At 36.1% G+C, this 24,794-nt stretch overlaps 1 protein-coding gene and 1 long non-coding RNA gene across 39 annotated transcripts in view; one reads left to right on the top strand and one right to left on the bottom strand.

Moving 5' to 3' along the window:
* The window catches only part of LOC100647243 (tyrosine-protein kinase Btk29A), a 328,457-nt gene that overhangs the window by 198,540 nt on the left and 105,123 nt on the right, over positions 1 to 24,794 (top strand). The window lies entirely within an intron of this gene.
* On the bottom strand, positions 1,525 to 11,206 carry LOC100647826. 29 transcript variants are annotated; one of them, XR_007227380.1, is made up of 15 exons: positions 10,982 to 11,205; positions 10,670 to 10,910; positions 10,496 to 10,598; positions 10,122 to 10,392; positions 9,516 to 9,642; positions 9,394 to 9,417; positions 8,951 to 8,977; positions 8,132 to 8,391; positions 7,688 to 8,065; positions 4,793 to 7,572; positions 4,173 to 4,620; positions 3,467 to 3,630; positions 2,896 to 3,194; positions 2,471 to 2,796; positions 1,525 to 2,360 (listed from the first exon to the last, which is right to left on the bottom strand). It is a non-coding gene; the product is annotated as an uncharacterized LOC100647826 (long non-coding RNA). The 29 variants fall into 29 exon arrangements; XR_007227371.1 differs by having other exon boundaries at positions 8,951 to 9,292; positions 10,982 to 11,190; XR_007227363.1 differs by adding an exon at positions 9,799 to 9,850 and having other exon boundaries at positions 8,951 to 9,642.

Genomic DNA, 24,794 nt, shown 5'->3' with positions numbered 1-24,794 from the left:
AGACTCTCCAATACTTTCTTTCTCTTTTTCAATCCTTTTTGTTCATTGCGAACGCTACGTTTTTCAAATTGGTATAAAACTGTGGGAGTTTACAAAGCAACGCAACTGACGCAACTGTGCAAGGTACCTTAATACTAAATAACAAATTACTGCTCAAATAATGAGGAAGATTGTCGGTGACAAAAAACCGATTAATCGACTATCTGTCGGTAAAGTGTGAAACTACAAACGTAAAACAGTCTACAACACATCCATTCGATATTCATACGAAGAAACTTGCTTCGTTTATAATTATCGTTCGTTTCATCGTTTACATTCCAACAATTGTTCGCCAGTATTACCCTCTTACCGCGGAAATGCCACACGAGACTAACAAGCCTTCTCGAAACTTGATGGCAATTCTCCTCCACGCTGAACATTAATTAGCAATCGTTCGTTATTCGAGAGCGACACTTGTGAACCGATACCTCCTATTGTCATTAATTATCGCTCGTTAACGATTAATTACTCCGCGGTTGTTTTTCATTGGAGATGAAGCCAGGTGCAGGGAACAAGCAGGAAAGGAAAAAGAACGTGAGAACGAAATTTCTGAATATCGAGATCTCTGTTAGATAAATCCGTGGATCGATTGGTAAATGCGAATACTCACTTGTATATGTGCTCGTATTGTCATTAATCGGTTGGTAATTAGCGACTGCTAATTGTAGCGCTGCTTCTCGTTGAAACGCGATAAAAGCTGACTCGAAAACGAAGTTAAAAAAGCTGCGCGGGCAATGATGGAACCAGCTTCCTGGAAATTAGCCTTTTTATTAACAATCGGTAATTGATAAGTAATCGCTTGAAATTTGTAATTGGATTACTAGATTGCATACTGTTGATGATTTACAGGTGTATTTCCTTTCTGTCTGTTGGGATATTTTAATGGTAGAAGTTATAAGTAATGCAGTTATAAGTAGTATAATTAAGATACAAGTAACTAACTGCACGTTTGCGTGTAAACAATTATTAAATAATGGTAGAAATTGTTTGAAATGTTGTAAATCATTGCTACGAATTCTGGGATACTATAGTGCGATAGATTCTGAATTCTCCATTTATTTTTGCTTTATATTTAAGAGATGGTAGTTCTGTTTTTATTATTCATACGTTTACTTATTAACATGGTATAGAAAAGAGGCGAAAAAAGAGGAGGAAAAACGTCTAATGTTTCAAAAATGTTTAGAGGCGAGCAGCTTTGGTGCTAGGCAATGTTATCGCTAAATCGAATCCCGCTTATTATTCATCTGGTATCACCAGTAACATTCCCTTTGTGCTGCAACTCTATGTATGTTCGGAAAACCGATATCCAGCGGTCATCTAACCATAGTAATGCGATCTCAAACGCTCTCTCTTACCGGCAGAACATGCTACGATAATTTGAAAAATTCCTTTCTAGATATGTAAAGCTAGGAAAAAGAAATCTAATAATAAAGTAGAACTTTGTTTGAGGCAAAATATATTAAAATAAATGCAACAATGGAAGTAAAGACTGAACACGAGGTATATATAGGAATTTTTTATTTATCCTATATAATAAGTTTATTGATCCATAGATCTATTTACAATGGATTAAACAGAAAACGGTGGTTATTTAACGTGAACTAAATACAGTAATGTGCTATAACTAAGACAACTAAATAATTAATTCACAACTCACAACTATTGTAATAGTTTACTACTCATAACAACTCGGCAATTCAGCTCTCAACTCCTCGCAACTCGACTCCCCTCCACTCGACTGTCAACTCAAAACTTGGCTACTCCACTCGACTCTCAATTCACGACTACTCCACTCGACTCTCCACTAACGACTATTCCACTAGACTGTCAACTCACACCTCAACTCTCAATTCACGACTTTTCTACTCGACTCCCCGGTAAAACTGCCAGGCCCTTTCTGGCCTAACGATACTTGGGGATTCTCGCAATACTGTCTATGATTCGCCAAATATTTCTTAGGCCATTTGTCCACGATGCTACATATATGTTACTTAGTTTCTGTACTTCAAACAGTTAATAAGCTTGCGAAGAAGTATAAGTGATTTTGGAAAGTGAACTAACAAGTGAATAGATCTAAGAATAAAGTAAAAGTATACGTGAGATCTTCTACGTATAGTTTATACTTACTGAGTTAACAATTTATCAAGATATGTTGCGTATGTCAAATGATGCTGTTCATTTTGGAAGATCAAATGTAAATGTGTCTGAGAATCAAGTGAAGATATATGCGAGCTCAGCTATATTGGCTGCATATATTTTAGTAAGTTAATCAAATAATCTAACAATTTAATTTCTATATGTTAAACAATGCAATTAATTTCCTGCAATTGAATAACAATAAATGAAAATATCGAAATGGTATCAATTACACTCACCGATTATTCATTTTATTTTTAAGGAATTTAACCATACCAACAAGAGATACATTTACCTTTGAAGACTAAAATAGTATCAAAATTTGAATAAATTTGTAGCGCCACATGAGCGTAGGAAAAGTTGACGAAAACACGAGAAATAAGTACGTCAGGCGACCAGGAAAATCCGCTTTCCTCATTGATTACAGGCAGAGTTTTGTTAAGTACAAGTACAGAGATAGTGCATGTCGTAATCGTGGCTCGCTCAATGTTACTATTCGACTCTCTAACTGTTCGCTATTCGACTAACAATTCCACTATATGTCTGACTGTTCTGGAGTTCGTCTGTTTTGTGTGGACCGGTGTATTACAAAAAGTTCAAATGTAACTGCAAGAAGATATACTAAAACAGAAAGAACAGAATTAGCCCATAGAACATCAAGATAGATACATTTTCCAGACATTTTTATCATCTTCTATTTTCAAAGCGTTGTCCGCTCACCATAGTTGAACTCTTATCGCAGACTCTCTGGCCAACCACCGATCCTCCGTAATGGAATATCGATTCTTCGTGTTTGGACGGTCAATTTTCCCGTCACGACACGATGAATTGCTCGCTAATGATAGCACGGGCTCGCCAAATAATATTCCTGCGATTGCAAAATTGTCCTCTCACGCGATATCCTCCAAAAGCCAAGGGATTCTATCACGAGATGGCATGAATCAACGATTTTTTATTTACCAGACGATTACCGATAACCTGAACTCTGAAACGTTGTTGGAAACCACGCGAAACATTTCCTGAAACAGTGACAAATTACAGTACTCATGTATTGGGTTGACAACTAAGTGATTGCGGGCTTTGTCATTACCACCTAATGATAAAGTCCGCAATCACTTAGTTGTCAACCCCGTAATTAACGTGAGGGACGTGTATACTCGTGCAAGTGAATAGAAAACAAGCGATTAAGAGAACGTTTGATGTGAATCGTATGTACGTTAAAAACAAGACAACGAAGGAAATACGGCAAGTAGCGGTTATTGTTGAACACCATTGTTAATATTACTGTTACCTTTTGTCCGATAGAAAATTGCTATTTTATCGGTGCAATGGAGTAAGAAGCAGCTGGTTGGTGAAAATAAGCACAATGTATAGTTTAATGGCTAACGAAGAAATAATCGAATCCTCTTGAAATTGGTCGTTCGTTGAAATGACATGAATTCCACTGTAGAATTCCTGTAGAGTTGTTTTTAAAACATATTTGTTAAAAAAACGAATTCAGACGAATTCAACTGAGAAGAATAAATGTTTCTATTGGATAGGCTACTAAGTGATTACCATTGTCATTACCATCTAACGGTAAAATCCGCAATCACTTAGTTGCTAACCTAATATAATAAACAACGACACAAAAACATCCTTACGTTTCAATGGCGTACATATGTTCTGTCCGTAGTAGAAAAGGGAAACAAGTAGCAAAAAACAGGTATTTGTTAAAAAACGAATTCAGACAAATTCAACTGAGGAGAATAAATGTTTCTATAATAAACAGCGAGACAGAAACATCCGTACGTTTCAATGGCGTACATATGTTCTGTCCAGAGTGGAAAAGAGGAACAAGTAACGAAAAAAAGCGTAGCAAAATGTAAGAAACTTTGGTGCATAAAGCGAAGCACGGTCGTGAAGCTCACGTTGAAAAAAAAAAAAGAAAAAGAGAGAAAAAATCGCTTCTTTCGGGCTTTTCTTAATTAACTTTCAAGCTCTTTGCCCAAGCTTACCTTCATTAACTCGAAAAAAACCCTTTTCCTCATCTTTACAAATTTTCAGCCCCATTTCAACTCGACCTCTTTTATTCGCTCTATTTACGCGCCACGTTTCCTCTGTATTCCACGAGGACCGTAAGTCTCTCCTTGTCGTCCTTTCTTTCTCTCCCTATCTTTTCTTCTTCTTCTTCTACTCCTTTTTCTTCTCCTTCTTTCTCGTTTTTTATTAGACTTGCAAACGAAAGAAACTGGAGCGCAGTCTGCAGAAAGGTGTTGGCAATTGACGCGCGGAGACAGCGCGTTAAAGTGAGCAGCAAGTCGAAAACGGAGAAGAAATACGACTGAACGGAGAGGAATCAGTATCGGTAGATCTCTGTCGCGTCTCTTCGCTTCCTTCTTCTTTCTCCATTTTTATTACACTTGCAGGCGAACTAACCTGAGAGCGTATTCGAATCGGTGCTACCTGCAAGAAGAAATAAGTAGAGAATGTACATTTGCGTGGAAAGTTGTAGGAAAGCTATTGAAATCGCGATGTTCCAAGCGGTTCCTTCACAGGGATCAACTTTTTCATCGTATTTCGCGCGAACGAAGCTGGAAAGTTTACCGACTCGATAAATTGTCAGCGTCAGCTGTACCTGACATCAAAACACGAACAACTTCACTTCGCCTACGAAACTAGATCGCGCGATTAAATCCTTCCATTCATTGATTTTTCCACTAACTTCCGCTCTCGTCCGCTTCCTTCCATCAGTTATGCCAACTTTCACCATATTACGGTTCGCGCCTCTTTCATCTGATATTTCCCTAACATCGAAGTGACTTCAAGCGCACGGCTTTCCTTCATCAGATAGCAATCAGAAATTTGGTATCGTTTGCTTTTAACGACGATACCAGATGGACAAAATTTATAGAATTACTTGAGAATTTTGCGGATTGCCATAAATGATCGATTCAGTATGCAGGTTCAGTTGCATTGAATGATTGGTGTATTTTTTAGTGAAAAAGAGTTTTATTCTTATATTAGTTTACTAAAAGCAGAAGTACATAAAAATATTAGGTTGGCAACTATGTGATTGCGGAGATTGTCACTAGCTGGTAATGAAATTTGAAAGTGAGTTAGGGTTTGAAGTCATGTGGCAAATATCATATAATTGAGAGATTTTAAACATGCACAAGTTTCTTCTTTTCTGCTACGTTCTACGTACTGAGGTTAAGTTGAGGTTAGGCAAATAAGTGATTGCGTGATAAGTGACACTTAGTTGCCAACCCAATAGTTCAATTGAACCTGATTAGAAAACCATTTAGGATCACGAGATTTATTTTTGCTATAAATATCATGCACCTACTATATTGATATTGTATTGGAATTATATTAAACATATAAAAATCCTCCCAAACTTCAATGCGTGTTTCCAATTTTTAATACCGTAAACTGTAAAATTATAAGTATATAGAACCATGGAATAAGAAACCAGTGAGAAAATTATCAACAATAGTAATAATCGAGAATAATGGAAAAATCAAATGAAACCAAACAGAAGCTTCGTTTAATCCAGCATCGCTTATTCGACATCGTTCAACATCGAAAGATAAACTCGTGGAATAACAAAACATAGCGAAGATGATCAAGTTACACAGAAGTCAAGAAGATAAACAACGTCGCTTATACTAATCATGTGATGTTTGGAAGATTAAACCATCGAAAGGAAACAAAAGAAAGATTCAGTCAGTTGAATCAGTACGCAATGAACAAAATAAATATCGTGAAACCTTCCATCATTGCCAGACACAACAACATTGCAAAATGCAAACGATTGAATAAATATAAACAAATGAACGACGAATCACGGTGGGGAGCGGCTGTCGAAATTCGATTCCACGGGACTTAAACGCAAATTTCTGAAACTGGAACGCCAGGAAGAAACGCGACGACCTACATACGTACGTCGAGGAATGCAATCTAACGTCGAGGAAATATAAAAGCTGGCTTGGGTTGATGCGCGTCACGCTTTTCTGCTTCGGCTGATTCCAGAGTTACCTTCGGAAAAATTGGAGAAAATTGGGTAAAATTAAGCAATCGTTCTCTCTCTCTCTCTCTCCCTCTCTTTCTTTCCCCCTGCAGACAAATAAAAGGAGGAAGAGATTGAGAAGGAAGATAAGGATGCTGAACGAGCGATTTTAAAATGTGTTTGAGGGGCAACTATGAGGTTTGATGGTGAGAAACAGATTGCAGGGTAAAGAAAACGTCTCGTTTTCGGTTTAATTTGACGTTTAAAAGAGGATGAAACGAGGTTAGGGTTTTTCCCCAGTATTTGATTTGGAAGTTGTAATAAAGCTTTTGGATATTTCTGTTAAAGTCATTTGCAAGCTGCGTAAGCTCCATTTAATCCTTCACGTCCCAAATGTACTTTAGAATATTATTGGGTATTTATTGATATATAAAATATATGTATAATATTAATTATATGTAATATCGATGGAATACTTGTGAAAGTTTATTTACTCTATTTCATACTAAAAAGGCAATTTTCAAATGGAATTTATTCCATTCATATGGATTATTATTGGGCAACTAAGTGATTGCAGATTTTGTCATTAGGTGGTATTGACAAAATTCGCAATCACTTAATTGCCAACCCAATACTTTTAGCAAAATGTTATTACGGATATGCATATATTACTCTAATTACTCAACAATTTCTATGGAATTCTAATGTTTGTGCGTTTATATTTGAATGAATATATTCATGATCAATAGATATAGTTACACTCAACATATATGCGTTGTTCAAACTACAACATATGATTAGAACATATAACATGTAATTTATAATATAAAGGAGTGGAAAGAGTTCACAGACAAACATAATACAAAATTCGTATTCGTATTTGCACATCTTGTACGTATGTTTTACAATATCCAGGCAATATTAATTGAAATATAGAAGGCGAATTAAAAAGCAGGAAATATGAAAAAGAATTTTCATAATAATTCCTATAAACCATATGGAAATAAATTCCGTTTGGAAATTGCCTTCCTAATATGACATGGCGTAAATAAACTTTCACAAGTATTCCATCGATATTGCATATAATTAATATTATATATATATATTATATATCGATAAATACATCGTCAGTATTAATAATATCAGACTGCAATTTAGTTTGCAATCGATAGAATTTACCTGTACAGCTTCAAGCAATTTCTTTTCATCGCCATTTCCACGTTATATAATAATATTTTGAAACATTATATGATATCATTAAACGCGTGTAATCTATTCAAAATGCCTGCAGAGTTAAAAACATTAAAAAAGCACCATTGTTGTTGTAACAGCAACATTGTGGACCGGTAATTTTCCTGAGAATTTATCTCATGTCACTGGATATTATTTCATAATTGGATGTGCAACTAAAACAATATAAATAAACTTTAATAAATTCTATTTGTTATTCAACTTTTAATATTTCTTTTTCCTATGATAAATAGTGTAATGGTACACAATAACTTTTGCAAATATACTTACTTCCTGAGTTTTCCTTTTGAACAGCATACTATACACGCTCTAGTCAGATTTGTTTTTCTGCCAGTAACTATTGTTTCTAACATGTGGTCTCTTAGTCGTCTGTCAAACCTGAAGGATGCATCATTATAATAAGCAGGTGTTTTAGAAATTCCAGAAGTGCCAGGTGCAATGCTGCATTGTTTGGAATCCACAGTTATCCATTCTCTAGCTACTTGCAGTAGAAATTTGTTGCATCTTGTTTTATTTTCTGGCAGATAGGTACAGTACATTTTATATGCATCGAACGAGGTGCAGTTTATCAGAAGAAATGCTAATTTCCTGGATCACTTTAATGTTCTTTGCAAAGTACTGTTGTTATATGTACTGCTAAATACTGATCTAAAAAATGTGCATTCGATTAAACATCAACACAAACTGGAGAAATTTGTCTTGCAAGCAACTCACCAGTCAGCAATTGCGAGATTCTACGGTGGCTCGTGGTTGGCTGTTCCCACAAGAGGCGATGAAGTGGCGTTGCTCGCGACAAACAATGTACCCTGTGAGCCGCGTCGTTTAATAAAAATCGCTTGAACGGCACGGATTCCTCGACGACACAAAGACACTCGACGAGAAGTCGTGGAGAACCGGTTACGCCAATGTAACCGAGAAACTGTGCAATCAGCAGCTACGCCAATTCCCTTCGTCGCGTTTTTCCGCCAAACGACCTGTTAACGCACGAGCAATGTTATAAAAATACAAAACAGGCGAAGAAAACAAAGGAATATGAGAATAATGGAATAATAATTTTATCGAGCGAATGAAGAATGTTTGGAAATAGAACAACAGAAGCATGAAAACTTGTTTGAAAGAAAAAATATGTACAGTAGAACTCTATTTACTGTGAGAGTAAAAAATGAGTACACAACACCTCGAATGCATACAAAAACAACAACATCAATACAAATTATGAAATCAAAGGAAATGTTTGGATAATGGAACAGTCACTTTTCTGGTGTTCATCTTCTTGTAATTCAAAGGGGAACATAAATATTAATAATAGCAATACAAATAATGAAATTAAATATGAGTTGATTTATGGATTCTGAATTTCCTTAGCCACTAAATCACTTTTTAGTAGATTTAATCCCATAAAATTACATTTCTTTTGTGCCTCCTACCATCTTTATTTTTTTTAAGCTATTAAATACCTTAAAATACTCAGACATATCATCATTGCTATTATTTATATTCACGTTTCAATTCATTATTGAAAGCATACTTAACATTAACATCATCTGAAGAAGACGTCCACTGAAGAAGATTCATCACATTAAAAGCGTTCTATAGCGTCGACGTTATCAGGATCATAGGATTCTGGTATTCTATGGAAAAGGAGTTTCTTCTGAATCTGTAGTAATATAATAAAAATGGTGTCCTCAATCTTTCTAGTATCACATTTAACACATATAACAGCAGTATAACAGCTAATCCTCTTAATTGTTCCTGAAGCTTTATCTTCGTTGACTGTTAACAAACATTCTTGCAGAGGATTAAGTTCTTTACACGTGACAAGTGTCCAAATAGTGGAACGTTCAGATAATGGAGCTTCTACTCTGCATATATATGCTACATAAATAATAAATTAATTGAAAAGACCCAAAGTAAGAATATAAATTAATAGTAAAAGATATAAGTATTATGAAAATGTTTGTGAGGTGTATACTCACTTGTTGGCTCTCACTGTGTGCGAACTTATCAAAGAATTCATGTAATTAGAATTGATACAATAGGAATACTGCTCTATCTTCTCCACTACTTACAATTCATAATACTACTCTCCACTACTTACAATTCATAATACAATTCATAATAGAAGTATAGGTTCAGATAATTAGATTCACCCATCAGAAGTTTGACTCTATTAGGAAACGTTACAGCTTCAATGAAATCTTGTTTGAATAAATTGATCGGGCTTGCTGGAATGAAAGATAAAAATACAATATACATATAGTTTGTACCATTTCATTTATTATTGGGCTGGCAACTAAGTGATTGCAGATTTTGTCATTAGGTGATATTGACAAAATCCACAATCACCTATTTGTCAACCCAATACTTTACAAGTAAAGTACCTTCGTTTGATATTTCATTCTTCCATTTAACGTTTCACGAATAAAATCTGTCCTAGTCGCCGAGACGTAATCGTAGAAAGAAACGGCATAAGATTAAATTTGCAAACACAAGAAGCAAATGAAAGTTTGAAAGATTTTCGTGTAAGTAGCTGATTCACGAACGAATCGTCCGAGCGAATAGGAAATTCGGCTAATTCTCGAAGCCGCGACAACGTGGATGGGGAAGAAAACAGAATAGCAAAAAGGCTGACCTATTTGGCGGCCGAGTAGAATAGCTGAAGGGGGGGAGAGACGCAAGTAGAATGGCGAGAAAAAGGGCAAACCTTGTGTACCAAATACGCGGCTGCCTTTTGTTGTCTGGTCCTGGCCACCGGCGTAATTAAAATTCTACAGGCTCCACTCGGAAGTTTGGACCATTTCCAAAATCCTGGAACCACGTTACGATCGGATCGATGCCGCCGACGAATCTATCCATCGAAACAACAACGTAGAGAGTGTTCCAATGTGAGAAAACAGTAACAGCATGGCCATCTCTGAGCTGAGCCTCAGCGACACCCCCTCCATGGGAACCAAACCCATAGTATATAAATCTTCCTAAAATCAGCTCTCGACATTCTCTGTTCTAACACTCTGAACCATCACTCTATTGGATTCGTACAATGAATTTTACTATTATATCTAAAGTTCAATTCCTTACCTTATTTGTGAAACGCAACTGCGACGCAAAAAGATCACCGGTGATCTGTCAATTTCGTGATTTCTTATGTCTCCTACGTAATAACTGGAACGTCTGTGCTATACTTTCGTAGAAATCAATACCATCAAAGTAAAAAGATATTTATATACCATCTGCATTTATTATAATACTTACATGCTAATTAATTAGAGCGAAATATATCTTGCACGATTCGGTGCAATACTTTCATACGACTGCACTAATTTGCCACTATAAAAGTGAAATGTAGAGTTTGTGATAAAGGGACGTGATAAAATAAGGTTATGCGGCCATAATTTCTGCAGCCACTGTATCTGAATATATTGTTGTAATACGTTGTTATCAAGTACGTCGAAACGTCAAATCGTCCGAATATGCGCGCACTGGTTTCATTGTACTGTAAAATTGGAAGATGTTATTGAGAATTGTGAATCTTAATCGCCGAAATAAATGTATAGCAACACTTACATTACACTTAGAATTGATATCAAAATAGTTTCAGATTTATTTAATATGTTATTTACAAAATATTCGTAAATACACATTGCACGCGTCTCAGCACTCTCTTTGTCCCGCCATCTTTTTCATCGCCTTGCGTATGCAACAGTTGCATTCTTCTGTTTTACCATGCGCTGCGCACGCACATACTCCACACACTCATCATATTCATATATGTATGTCACTACTACGCGGCTAATCTAGTGCACACAAAATTACACATATTTCAATAGCTTTATTCCTGACAATTTATCGAGTTGGCGGAAAAATAGGGGTTTCATCGTGTTAAGAAACAGTTTTAAATAGCTCACTTGTCACAAATTTTACAGATACAGCGATTATATTGGCAATTAAGTAACATTAGGTGGTAATGACAAAATTTGCAATCATTTGCCAACACAATATAAGAATAGTATCCTGTGTTGAAAAGATAGTTGGTTCTTATAGACTGAATCTATCGTTGAAAATCGATTTTCATCTTTTGTCCCTTTCCTGTGTGTAGGTGTCTGAAAAACTTATCCTGATATCGATTTACTGTAACGCTTACAGTCAATGTAAACTATTTGTATTACATGCAAGGACTAGTTCGCCTGGGATCAGCTAGAAAGTTGTAGGTGTCGCAACACCGCGTTTCCTTTAAACGAACAGAAGAGAACCGCTTACGAAACCTATTTCAATATTTAGTCGAGCCGGCCAATTTCTGGGAATCCTCTCTCTCGAGATATCTCAAGTAAAGCACTTTACCAATTGCAGGCAAACCTACGCTATAAATTTTCTTTTTCCTCTTAAAATCATATTGTTATATGCACCTGACAATCAGAACCTTTTACGAATTTTTGCATCTAGGGACGACTAAATTACGAAACTTGTAGGAAAGAATTTCGAATAAAAGTAATATAAAAAAATATACAACGCAAGTGGAAAAATTGGTGTTTGTAGAGAAAAAGTTGCTCTATGTTTATATGTAACTGTAAAACGTCGAATAAAGGTTATTCTTTTATAACCTTGTTTTCAGAACAATTCAATTTAACGTGTTTCATATATTTTGCTTATCTGTTATCTTTCTTATCGAAACTTTGTACGTGTAAAATCCTTATAAGATATTTTCGAGGTATTCAAATGATCTCACATCCTGTCAATTCTGTCGCTACAAACTGCAACAGTCGCTCGCTACAAACAGCTTTATCGCAGTATTTTCAGAAGTGTTTAGTCATCTTACATCGTTTTGATGGATAAAGTAAAAATTGACATATTGCAATATGTTACACAAACGAGCTATGAATGCGCCAGTCATTTGATAATAAATAATAAAACAATAAGTAACAAAAAGAAAACAGCAAACATAATATAAAATTATTGGGTTGGCAACTAAGTGATTGCGGATTTTGTCACTAGGTGACAATGATAAAATCCGCAATCACTTAGTTGTCAACCCAATACTTATTTATTACTTGTCTTTGACTCTACTTTCATATCATTTACTATATTTTATTATCACATAACCTGTAAAATACGATAGCTTGTCAAACAATGAACGCAGTACGTATTTCTCGAACGTAAATAAGAAGCCATTGAGCGCGGCGGTGACATTTTGTTTACAATTTCAGACGAAAGGTTGTCGTCTCACGGACGATAGTTAAACAGAACATTGTTTTAGAAACGAAAATAAGTGGAAAATGTAAACTAAGGTATTTTCGTTTGAAATTTCGTTTTTCGAGAGAATTAGGTTTAAAAATATGTCGAGTATACGTGCACTTGACTAGCTTATAGTCGAATAAAGGCCGATACTGTGGTAATAAGGCGAGATAAGTAAAAAATGTAGAATAATATTTTTTCATCGTATGCCTCGTTTTTCCTAAAATAATGTCTGAAATTGGAGTCGTTGACGCTCCATCTACGAGCTCGACGAACACGTTCAGCCACCAGTTAGGTGAGTGCACAGTGCACGTGTACTCGATAAATTTCCAACCTCGATTTTCTCCAGAATAAAGCCTCATAAATGAACAAATTTTACTCTTTCTTTTCTCCACTCGTCTTTCATCACACATCCTCATACCTTTACGTAATCTCAACTTCTCGCGGAACGAACAGTTCACGTAACAATTGTTCGCTGATTCTTTCTATTAGGTTGTCCTGAAAGTTTCTCTTCCGTTTTAGAAAAAAATAATAGATGCACAACATTTTTTGTTTTGATGCAAACGAAACGTGTCCTACGGCAGCTAGAGGACGATCGAAGATAAAGACCACAACATTTGATAGATTAGGTTTCATGTTTGTATCAACATAGCCAGATAAAGCACCTGCGCACGGATAACGAAAGAGATTTTTGTGACAAGCTAATAGTTAGGTATGATTTTTCACTCGTGCAGTAGGAATTTACGTTCAGATGAATAGATTCGTCAGGAATTTTTTCATCGTGTGTTTAGTCAATTAATAAAATTAATAAATTCATAATAAAATAATAATTCATAATAAAATTAATTAAAATTAATAAATTCACAAGTTACAAGTTCATCGTAGTTGACCTTCGAGTTATCAATCATGTTATATATTGCTTCGTAAGCCGGTGTTTGATAAACTACGGTGAGGTATTCACGCAACAACCATCATGACGGATTAAAATAAGTTACGAGTCATAGACCTCTCTTAGAATTTGATAATTTTTCAACAAGCTACTGTGTTGGCAACTAAATGATTGCAGATTTTGCTATTACCACCTAATGACAAAATCTGCGATCACTTAGTTACCAAGCCAATATAATAGAAATTATGCTAATAATAATTCAAGATTTCGTTTCATTGCATTCCATCGTTCAAGAGATTTCCTTGAGTTCACTTAATCGAGCACTAATTCAAATTTCATTGCAATAAATAAAATTCTAGAAGATGACGATTTAAATTAAAAGTAAAAATAAGTTTCTCGTAATATCCAGTTATATATATTTATTATCTACTTTTCGACATATTCACGCATATTTTTATTCATTTACGAACCTTTTTGCAGAATGTAGCTTTCCATCGTATGAGAGATAGATAAGAAATAAAATTTGTACCTTCTTACAGTTGCCTACCTTTCCTTCACGGCAACGTCGAACTGTTCGACATGCGTCAATTTCTACGACGTTTGGAGCAAATATTCGCGATATGTACATCACGCAACGGAAGGATATATATACGATACACGAAACGTGAAACGTTTGGGAACGCGGGGAAATTTACTCATCGCCTCCAGGGAACTATGCACCGAAAATTGTACGAACTATTTGCTGCGATTCATATCCCACGGCATGGAGAATTTGCCAAGTGAATTATAAAGGCGAGCCACGAATTGTGAAGAAACAGCCAGCGAATTTAATTGAACGTTGACGATGTATTATTCCGTGGTCGTAGCATAGAAATTTTTGCTCCCCTAACTTCTAGTTTCAATTAAATTGAATGCCAACCCGCTGGTCATTCGTTGATTACTCTAGCGACGAATTGATTGTTTCACCTGTACCTATTTCCACAACTCGTTTTTTCTCCTCTAGTTTTGCTGAAATAGACGAAAACATAGTGGTTCATTAGTTGAAATGAATGCAAACAGATTCTCTGAAACGAATTGGCTAGCTTTACTTTTTTCAACTTTTCCGTTTCTTATAATGACAGCAAAAGTATTAACACACTGTTGTATTTGAGGTGATATTGGGTGTAGTGGATTAAATAATTACTCAGTATTTAGGCCAACAATATATTTATTAACAAATGTCTTCTTTTGATCGCTGTCTGATCTTCGTGTATCGCTGTCTTTTGATCTTTGATCGCTTCTTTTGATCTTTGATCGCTTCTTTTGATCTTCGTGTATCGCTGTCGGTTTCACTAGTCAATCTCACTGCGCGGTTACACTTCGACCTTATTGCTTCCCCGTTCGAACTAAAACTGTCAATCGGATTCAATTCTTTTCTTTTTGTCGTCCCTCAATATCCATCCCCACTATCCACGCGTTTGTTAGGCGTCCGCCACCGTTGCCATGCACACCTTCTTCTCGAATATTCGGCGGTAGGACCATTGGGATATTGATGGCTCATTAGGCACTTTGCTTCGGCGATATACATTGTTGCCGAGTGCTGTCATATATTTATTGTAGCATTTTGCATACTAATTGATTAGATCGTAAGAGATTGAATTTACCTCGAGGTTTGCTATTATTTATGCCACTTTCTTGCGACAAATGAAAATTGGTTTTCATTGACTGGTTATATCATTAACATTCGCCCCCCCCCTCCCTCCCCAAAAGAAAAAAAGAAGAAGGAAAGAAAAGGACAAACGACCAATTCTCATTTGTCGCAAGAAGGTGACATAAATAATAGCAAACCTCAAGGTAAATACAATCTCTTATGATCTAATCAATTAGTATGTAAATGCTATAATAAATACAACAGTGTGTTAATACTTTTACTCCCACGATACTTTTAATATACAATATATATATTATTAAGTACATAGCTATACACAAGTCAACGAAAACTTTGAAGAAGTGCGACGTATCTCTTTCGAAGTTTAACAAAATTTGACTCCAATGAAAACTCTTTGTTATCACATAACCTAAAACGCAAAGATCTGTCTTCCATAAAAAATTCTATTGGGCAACTAAGTGATTGCGCATTTTGTCATTAGGTGGTAATGACAAAACCCGCAATCACTTAATTGACAACCCAATATATTTGTTCGCTGAAAGCAGAACCGAACTCTGGATCAAAAGGAAAAGAAACGATTCGTGGAGCACTCAAAGTTAGCGGCTGCGGTAATCTTCGTACATTTAATTGGACGTTGGTGAGAGCGGTTGGTGGAGATAGGTTCTTGTGGCAAAGTGCTGAGTTCGCGAGCTAAGACCCGTGTTCTGCTCGCGAGACCGTCGCCAGCCATTTTGCGCCGTTGAAACTTGTATCCGGGCCGTGTCTAGCCTCGAAAGGAATCGAAGCCGCCGGATAACAGCCTTTTAGAAGAAATTGCCTCTCCTCTTCTCCCACTACAGCCGTGAATCTTTGTCTTGGCACGGGAAAAGTAGGTTCCTCAAAAACGCCAGCCGTTGCTCCTTTTGCTTTCTTTTCACTGAACCTCTTATCCTTTGTTTTCTGCTTATCGATACATTTTTCGAATGTTTCTCTTGGAAATGGGAAACTTGAGCTGCCGGATGCACGACGCGTTACTAGTTCTCGCATGAAATTTGTTTTCGTATTCTAATTTTTCAAATGGGATGGTATACTGTTGATGTTGATGTTTGATTTGAAGAGGAAGAGAAGTTTGTTTAAAAAATAGGTTAATGAGGTTAGGTGAGAAAGATAGATAGGATAGGTAAGTGGATAAACGTAGGAAGAAGTTTAAAATCATATTTTATAGGTAAATATGAAGATAGAGGAAAAGTGTCTGGTCATAAAATATCGTTTGGCTTCTTGTTAGGGGCAAGTTGAAAGGCCAAATCGTCTGGAGGAATTTGTGACGAGAATTACACGAGACTTCTGTAACACACTGCCGGATTAATCAAGTCCTGCAAAATGTACACATATGGCAGAATGCTTGATGAACACGAGGTTATCAGACACTAAATTCAAATTCTGGCTGAAATTCATGTTTCCAAATATAAGTTTAAATTTCTAAATACAAATTCAAATGTTCAGACTCAAGTTCGAGTTCTCAAATTTAAATGTAAATTCATATAATAAATTGATCTACAAACCCAAGTCTCGAAATTGAGATTTGTCATTTTTAGATACAAATTCCAGTTTTCACTTGCAAATTCAGATCTTCTGAATTTAAATATGAATCTTCGTAACAAATTCGAATCCGAATGAAATTGAAATCCAAATTTTTTCATATTTTCTTCGTATACAATTTTAACTTTCCACGTTTTTTAACTTCGAAACAAAACGCAAACTACTAAAAGGAATTCATCAATGTACCAGCTGAGTATTAAATTAATAGTTTCATAAACTAATCACGAAGGAACAAAGGAATTATATTCGACCAGTTTGCAGCTATCATCAAAACAGCCAGAAATACGTAATAACCGAGCGTCGTATATTCGAAGTTCGTTAAAGCAAGTTTTTATCACACATAATATGCAACGAGCTAACTTCGCCGAACTAATCGGCCGGGGTAAGTTTTCTCGGCCCCTTTACAGCCGGAAGTTCGATACCTGGGGGCCGGCAACTCGTAATTTCATTTGCGCCTGCAACGCCTCAACTTCGTATCGCATTACGCTACCGGTGAATTCTCGGCTTGGAAAATCAGACGGCCGGAAAATTACGCTCCTACTGTCCGGTTGCTAATTTTTCATGGCCGATCGCAGTCGAGAATCGAGATGTCGCCTCTGCCGTAACGAATCGCCTCGATTCCACCACGAGTAATGAAACGTAATAGACTGTCACGGTTCGAGAAGAATAGGGATAATGAAATATAGTGCAGATACACGATTGATAAAACGTCCACGATTTTTATTACAAGTTATTTTCTCACACGATAGTCATTAAGACGATACGGATGATACGAATTTTTATGCATATTCATATTTATTGTGACTATAATTAGAAAAATAGAATCTCGGTAGAAAAATTGTTTTAGCTGTCGAGTATTATAGAAGGCACTATACTTTGAATATTTGATATATTGTCTCATATCCCGTGCATCCTGTGCAATTTTCCACTTTCAGATTTCCTGTAAATGTATCAAAATCTGCGCGTAACTATAAAATTATACTAAAACTAGTTCTTAAGTACGAGATACTATGCAACAAAATCTGATTACATCCAATTGCATTTTTCGTTTTTGTGTAATAAAATATTCTGTTATGCTGTATTAGGTTGGCAACTAAGTTAGTCAGAGTTAGGTTGGGGTTAGGTTACTTAGTTGCCAACTAAATATAGTTGTGAAGGAAGAATGAAATAAATTTTCATTCTTTTTCTTTTTTCGAAGCAATACAATCTGTTCCTTTTGGGAAAGAAGAAAGAACAAATTGTTTAACGTACAAAGATGTGCAATACAAAATACTAAAATTGAATGCTACTGAGTGGTTTTATAGTTATGAAATGTATAATGGTTCCTGTAGTTTGATAGAAATATATATATACTATTGTAATATATTGATATTGTAAATATATAAATAATATTGTAGCGTTTTTTTTGTAGTAATATGTTTCTTGGAATTGTGGAATTTTAAAGATGCCGAGAAAAGAACAGGCGAAGAAACCAGCATGTGATATGATTTGTAGGAAAGAAACGAAATACGAGGGCACGTACCAGTACGTATTTTGTGACACTGATTGATGATATTGCTGCACGTATTTAACCATGGTGACGTTGTGAGAGACAAAGACACAGGGCATCTTACAATGAGACATTTTATAGTTATATAGTAATAATGACAATGTAATACGTGTTAGTATGTCTGTAGGAATTAGGTTAGAAACGTGATTCGTAGACTCACTATAGGTTTCATTGAAAATACCATCGAGTAATTAGTAATTTTTTAATAATTAAAAATGTATAACATGTGCTTTATACAGTAGAAAAATATTCTAATGTATATTACATATTTTACAATAATCATGAGTTAAAGAACATAATATGCAACAATAATTATTAATATTTTTTAATAATATCTTTTCTGCTATTTCTGCGACTAACATGTAGTTTAATGCATTTGTCCTATGGAACGTAGTTTCCCCATACATTTTTCTATGAAACGTAGCTTTGCATCTTTTTGATAATTTTGTATACTTCTTTGCTACCTTAGTTTTATACCAATTTACACGCTTCCGGAAATATTACTGTTCCTATATTTCATCACATCGATTAATATTCATCAATTTTGTTATGAATATTCAATCGAAGAGATTAACCAGATTTGAACCAAGTTCGAGACAGGGAAATCGCTCATCAAATTTCATTCGAAAATTATAATATCCATTTGTCTGATATTTTTATTCATTAACTATTTTTACTCAACCGATATATATTTTATTATTCTACTACTAACGCTCTCGTATTTAATTTTGCTATTTTCTTCCGTTTGGAAGGTATTTATAAAAATACTGCTGGTACTTGAAGAATCGATTAAAAGCGAAAGATACAATCGAGCAAATTCTATTTTAAAATTCAAATTTATAAATTTCAAATATAATCCCGAAGAAGATGGAAAAAATTCTAATTTCGAAATCAAACTGCCGGAGAAGAGCAAGGACTCTTGAGAAAGAATTCTCGTCGGTTGTTCCGGCGCGAGTTATCATTCCTCTCGAACAACGCGCACATTCTCTACCGATAATAGAATGGAGGAACGGAGAAAGGAGCGACCCGGGGTTGATATATCTGGACGGTGATTCTGTCCGCGGTGGGTCGTGCTCGGAAAGCTCGAGAAGATCATTGAATTTTGAAGTGAAGCCACTTGCACGGTGACGCTGATGGGATTCGATTTCGAGAGGAAGGAGAACCGAGGAAAGAGGAGGATAGTGCTTTGCTACTGTTCCAATATACTCTTCGTCCTCCGATCTTCTCAGTTTCATTAAATACGGCCCGTTTATTACTATAACCGCAAATCTTGCGTCGCGGTTTGACAAAAGCCGGCCAATCCACGAGAAATTCGCGATAAGCGAAGAGAAACGATAAAGAAGAGAACATTATTGTTGAGGTGAATTGTTATACGTGTTGAGAACTGTGGATCTTAGTTGCCGAAATAAATGTATAGGAACATTTACATTACATGTAGAAATGATATTAAGATAGTTTCAGATTTATTTAATATGTGATTTACAAGATGTTCGTAGATACACATTGCACGCGTCTCAGCACTCTTTTTCTCTCGCCATCTTTTTCATCGCCATACGTACGCAACAGTTGCATGCTCGCGCACGTACCCCTACACACACTCATACTCATATATGTGTGTCACTACTACGCGGTTAATATCGTGTAGCACACAAAATTACACATATCTCAATAATACGTGTTGGTTTATTAAACAGACGAGTGATAAAATTATAATAGTTAGTGTATATTAAAATCACTTTAAATACAAGTACAGGGATAGTGTCTGCCGGTCGTAATCGTCGCTCGCTCAATGCTACTGTTCAACTCTACGCTCGCTATTCGACTGTGTGTCTCGCTATAATGACTGTACTAGAGAGCACGATCGTGTATTTGTATCGACCGGTGGTATTACAAAAAGTTCTGTAACTCCATGTAACTCTAGTTCACGATTAGAAATAACAGCGATAATGTTTTGTCCGGAGTTTGTTTACCTTTAGACTTAGCAAACCAAAACAACGTTGACACTGCAAGGCACAGCAATACGAGTCTCTACCGATTCGCATCTTCCGTTGACTCACGTACCTCTATATTGTTATCGCTGGGCGTGAAGCATGCCTGGAATAGAATGTAATCGTAAAAATTTACGGTGCCCCGTGAGAAAACACCGGGAATCTTCCGCATCTGTCTGTAACTGGAAGTATTAGAATATGCATGGGGAGATACATTGGAACAGGATTCCAGTTGCATATTATTTATTTCGCACGTAGCCTGAGTTCGATAGGTGAATGAAAAAGTGACGCGATGAAAAATTGAAAGCTCGCGTGGGAGAACAACGTTCAATATACTTTTCATATAACTTTTATTAATAATATGCAATACTGAACATGGTGAGGTGATTTTGGTGTAGGACGTGTAGGGTGCCAAAGAAATACTCGGCGATGTTTAACAGTATATTTATTAACAATTCTCGCTTTCCACTCTTTATATGTACAACTCTCAATTCCAACTGACTATTCTCACTTCTCTGTTACAACCCAACTGTTTTCTTGATCCGATTCGTTTCTTTTTGTCGCCCCTCAACATCCCCACTACGCACGCGTTTTTTAGGCGTTCGCGACCGTTGCTATGTACGCTTTCTCCCAAATATTCGACGGAAGGACCGTAGGGATATCGATGACTCATTAGGCCTGTCAGCATTTACGCTTCGGTGATATGCTTTGTACCGACGAAACTTTTGGAAAGTTTTGTTGAGTGCCGCTACAATAGAGGAATGATTCTCGAATAGCGAAATAGAAATATATTGAATTCTTCGTAATTGAGATACTTCAATGAAAAATTTCAGTCTGAATATTAATTACGGACCGCTTTACGAGTTATAATTATAATTTCAATTGCGAGGCTCGATGTAACCGAAGATAAATAATTGGAGAAATTATGAGTTGTGGCAGTTGGAAATTAACGTAAAATATGATCTGAATTTTGAACGACAGTAAATTGGTTTTTCATATGGACGTTTGTATTTCGCTCGTACTATTTAATATTTTATTTTCTAATTATCTACAAGACGATAAAAAGGAATTTGAAATGCAAATTCTCTGATGTGCGATCTCATCGTAACTAATCTTGACTCTGGAACAGCATAGTCGATCACTATCATCAAAATCAATCACTGCGTGCTAATACGTATTATGTCTATCCATTTATTACATTTTTTGCTATATTACATATATTACATCACTTCCGCATAAATGTCACTTTAATTTCAAGCCTTGTACAATGTACGACGTAACATTAAGCGTTGTGCATTTTCCGTTTACTAGCGCGTTTCAGCGATTACGAAACAGGACTGTTCCTTGATAAACAATTAAATCCGACACTTGGTTCCCACACTGCCATTACCATGGAATGCTTGCGGAATTTTTTCCCGACAATTTTTCTCTTCAAATATAGAAGATATATGGAAACGTTGGATCGCGCACTACTTTTGTACCGCTCCGTAGCGCGGTGTAACGTTGAAAAGTAAAATCATGTCAGCGGCGTAGCGAGAAAGAAAGATATGGCAGTGCAACAAGCGGTAAGGTAGATGATCGCGTAATATTTTTCTTGTTCCTCGATTTGTTCACCTGCCTGGCTCACGGGAGCTTTACCTGTGCAAATGAAACCCGACTCTTGCCTCCGTTTACCAACCGCGCACGATGCCCAGCGTCTGGTGCCGTATTAATTCGAATGAAAGATCGTGCGGGCACGCAGCCCGTCGCCACTCGGTTTGCTCTTGGGTTACCACCAGAGTATCGAGTAACGTTACCGAAGTAAACAGACCACCGATCGCTCGACGGATTATCGCGTATCTCCAGGGGACGACACACTCTCCGCTGCAACGATGGTTGATGGCTCTTGTGTCAAACTTTTTCGTTTAGTTTTCAAAATCCGATCGATAAGACGACGCACTCTATTTTCTCTTCTTTTTACTGAATTTACTGAAAGGTAAAGGTAGTTTTAGTTATTAGCGTGTTATCGAGTGATATATTCAGCTTTTTATTAGTGCTTTATTCACTGGTTATATTTGTGTATACGTAAGAGTATTTGTTTAGATCGCAGGGTTAGGTAGAGAACAGACAGATTTTACTGGAAATGAAGTTTGAGAAGAAAATGGAGAAAATTGGAAAATAGGAGATGCAGGATAAAGGATATACTGTCTATCCGACGATTCATCTTTTTCATGACTTTTCCTAAGATTGTGAAATTATATTACTTTTTATAAAATCAGATAATTCGATAAAGAAGAAATCCATGATAACATAAATGTCTAGTTAACATAAATACATAAATCAAGCAATGACGAATATACACGTCGACTACAGCGTAAATGCTCTTATTATAAATTTTACGATAAAAGTGAAACGGAACGAGGAAAGATTACATTTTTATTCGATAAAAAATTAACGATACAACGAAAGAAAGGTATTGTTATTAAAAGCTCAAAAATTGCCAAAAAATAATAAAGTAAAGTACACAAAATAATTTGGGGAATTATGCATTGGGGAAAATAATATTTTATTTATACTCAATTTATAAAAAAACAGTAATGAAACTTTTTCTTTCTAAACTTTCTTTTTTATAAAATACACAATTTTACTGAAAGTATACAAAAAATGTACCACTAAATATCATTCATATTACTTTTTACTAAAATTTTGAGATTTTATAGTAAATGGTAACTTTATATTTTACATGACAAGTACACGCGTTAATACAGCAAAGTTATTAACGAAAATCAGATAAAATTAAATAGTATGTCAAGCTGCGAAAAATATCTCTGAACAAATCAGTGTCAAACGGTTCGATCGAGAAAAAGGACTGGTGTTCCACAAATCGAAACCGGTGACCCATGCCGATTACGAAAATCAACCGAATCGCGGTTGCTTGCCTTATACGTATCGCAACGGCTAATTAACGCAAAATTCCCCCGTGAACCACGATTTTCGTCTGGCTTCCAGACACTCGAAAAAGGAAATATCGTTTTCGTGAGTATCTTTTTCCCAGACGCTTCGCTCGTGTAATCGCGTGGAAACCAATTAACCCCGTTAAGGTTCTCGCGTCGAAGAATTCACGCGGCCGATACTTATCCACGCAAATGCAATTTTATTAACCTCGGTCTTAGCGGATCGCTTGCGTCAACGAGTCTGAGCCTGACGTTTGATGAAACTCGGAAACGATCGGATTCGTGGTAGAAAATAATTTTCAAATAAAAACAGGAACGTAGAACCAGCAGCAATAATTTAGATCTATTAATAAATAAGAAATAAGCCCAAAACCGTAGGATTTACAAATTCAGCGCTACTCGTATTTCTTGTAAAACCTGGCACAGCGTAATTCGATATCTGGCAGACGATAAACTCCTTGTTATCTTTAAAAAACGCTACCACACGCTAGCACAGAAACCATAAAAAAGATGAATCATTCTCACGAGAACTCCTCAAACAAGTCTGTCAGCCTCGATATTGTCCGCCATTTATCGACTTAAGGCTCGATGTATAGTCAGTGGAGGAAATAAAATAAGGTTAGAAAATTGTTCAGATGTTAAAGTTAATAAGCATCTGTACCCATCCAAGGACTGTTCTTTTGTTCGTAATATATTTAACAAAATTTCCTACGCTCTAAAAATACGTGATCATTTGCTATTCTTTATATAGAAATTTAAATTATTGAAATTTAAATGGTGGAAGTTTTCGTCATACAGAAATTTCACATTTTTTCCACATATAAAAATAAGAATGACTGAAGTCTGATAGGTCCCACTTTACCAGTTACGAGTGAAACCATCATCCAACGTTTATATGCAAATTTCACAACGATTTATCGGAAGTATATATCAATGCAGAAATAAATCTCTAAACGTGTGCATGAGACAGCACGATGCATCTCTATCGAAATTAAAGAAGCATGAAGATGTAAAAATGTGCACGTCATTCTACTTATCGTGGCGTTCATGCTAATTAATTAAATTAATTAATTAAAGTATATGTCGTACCATCCGACAGTGCTTTCATGCAACAAAGCTTTGATATTATGAAAATTAAACGTAGAAGCAAATAAAAAGACGGTTCGTTGCAAAATAATACTTCTTGTAGCCACTGTATAACCGTGACATCCAACGTTTTATTCTACCATATTGCTGTCTTATAGTACACAATGCTTTATAATCTCTTTATAACCTCATTATATATCTCTCTGAAAGTGTATACGCTCGTTGGTCCAGGAAGAGGATGGATATCACAGGGATGTCTGGACTAGGTCAGATGAACTAGGTCGAAAACGCAGAATCGTCGAGCCTAACAATTCGATTATCGCGAAGCCCGCGGCGTGTAACGTTCGCAGGTCATCCGCCTCCAGCTGGCGAAATAGAGTGGATCCACCGGTGTTGTCCAACACCTACACGCGTCAGCCTGGTTTGCAAGACTTCCGTGAAGGTGAAACTGCGGTGAAGAAGGCCGAAAGAAGAAGA

This window comes from Bombus terrestris, chromosome 18 (assembly GCF_910591885.1).
Source record: "Bombus terrestris chromosome 18, iyBomTerr1.2, whole genome shotgun sequence".
NCBI lineage: Eukaryota > Metazoa > Arthropoda > Insecta > Hymenoptera > Apidae > Bombus > Bombus terrestris.
The sequence above is the reverse complement of the archived record's forward strand: the minus strand, read 5'-3'. Positions and strand labels throughout refer to the sequence as shown.